The sequence below is a fragment of the Crocodylus porosus genome, unplaced genomic scaffold (assembly GCF_001723895.1).
Source record: "Crocodylus porosus isolate Cpor-Errol unplaced genomic scaffold, CroPor_comp1, whole genome shotgun sequence".
Lineage (NCBI taxonomy): Eukaryota > Metazoa > Chordata > Crocodylia > Crocodylidae > Crocodylus > Crocodylus porosus.
This window is the reverse complement of record NW_017728911.1, coordinates 17690716-17692252: the sequence shown is the minus strand read 5'-3', so window position 1 is coordinate 17692252 and position 1537 is coordinate 17690716. Positions and strand designations below refer to the sequence as shown.

The window sequence follows — 1537 nt, the reverse complement described above, 5'->3', positions numbered from 1 at the left end:
GTAAATGTCTCTCATTGTTGGATATGTAGTCATGTCCCTATCTATTCTACTGGAGGAATACCCATGATACCGGTACCCTTGAATGCAACTCAGATGTTAGCCCCTTACTATTCAAATTTTCATGGAAACAAAACTTGGCAGAATGTAAGTTGCAACCGGTGTGACTATGTACGATTAAGTTTATGCCACCCCTGGAAAGTTCTGTTGGACCTGTAATGGATCTCGTGTTGTAGTAGGAGTCAGTAAGTGCGAGGTAGAAATTAAGATAAATGGTGCTTGGTTTTCTAATGGTTCCTGGATATCTAACTACTCCCCTGCAGGTCAATTTTCAGGCTATTATTCACAATAGATGATATCCCCACGCTGTAATACAGGTAAATATACTGCACTAGCTGGTCACTATTTTCTGTGTGGAGATAAGGCCTATAAAAATCTTCCCTCTGGTTGGAGAGGAACGTGCTGTCTCCACAGCATATCCTGCCTTTACTATTAAATCTCACTTACCTAAAGGAAGATTTCGCAATGTTCATGAAATTACAGAAAATGAAAGGTTTTAGAGTACAATGTTCCCCAGCTATGGCGCACGCTTAGCTATGTCCGAGATAAAGAAAGTTGCAGCATCTCTAGAAAACATTGCTAATGCTACTGCTGATAGTTTTGATAAAATAAATACAGAAATGAAGGAAATAAGGCAAATGACATTGCAAAACCGACTTGCATTAGATTATATACTAACCAGCAAAAGAGGAGCCTGTGCTTTAATAAGTAAAGAATGCCGTACTTATTTTCTCAATAATTGAGAAGAAATCCAAGATTTAAGTAAACATATTCAAAAAGAAGCAGCTAAATTGCATGAGTCAGATAGTTGGAATTTGAATTCTTGGTTTTGCTCTATTTTCAGTTCCGTCATTCATAGTTTGTTGATATTGCTTGTTGTTTTTATTGGAGTATGCCTAGTGTTTATGATAATACAATGTTGCTTAAACTGTGCTGCCAAGCAAATGAGGAATAGCCCATCAGCCAGAACCGAAGTATATAATTTGCATGTTGAAATAGCAGAAAGTAAAGAGAACGAAAAACTAGAAGTTGAAAGGCTAATAGCTATAAATATCTAACTTGTTGGAAAAAAAAATTAGAGAATGTAGGACTAAATTTAGTCGGGCTTCTGGCCTACTTGACTAGAAAAACAGACAGAGACCAAAAGTGCTGATACTGCTTATTTCAGTTACATGTTTTGAGATAAGAAATCCTGCATGTCTTATTACCCTGTGCACAGATGTCATAGTTTCTAGGGTCGGAAGGGACCTGCGCAGATCATCTAGTCCGACCCCCTGCCATGGCAGGAAAGAATACTGGGGTCAAACGACCCCAACAAGATGTTCATCTAACCTCCTCTTAAAAACCCCCAGGGTAGGAGCCTGCACTACTTCTCTTGGAAGTTGGTTCCAGACCCTAGCTGCCCTGACCGTGAAGTAGCGCCTCCTGATATCTAACCTAAACCTACCCTCTGCCAGCTTGTGACTGTTATTCCTGGTCA

General features: G+C 39.5%; 1 long non-coding RNA gene across 1 annotated transcript in view; it reads right to left on the bottom strand.

Moving 5' to 3' along the window:
- LOC109309002 overlaps positions 1 to 475 on the bottom strand; it is an 11327-nt gene extending 10852 nt beyond the window's left edge. The window contains exon 1 of the long non-coding RNA XR_002100760.1: positions 385 to 475. This is a non-coding gene — a long non-coding RNA (uncharacterized LOC109309002). The remainder of the gene's footprint in view (positions 1 to 384) is intronic.
- Between the last annotated feature and the right edge of the window lie 1062 nt (positions 476 to 1537).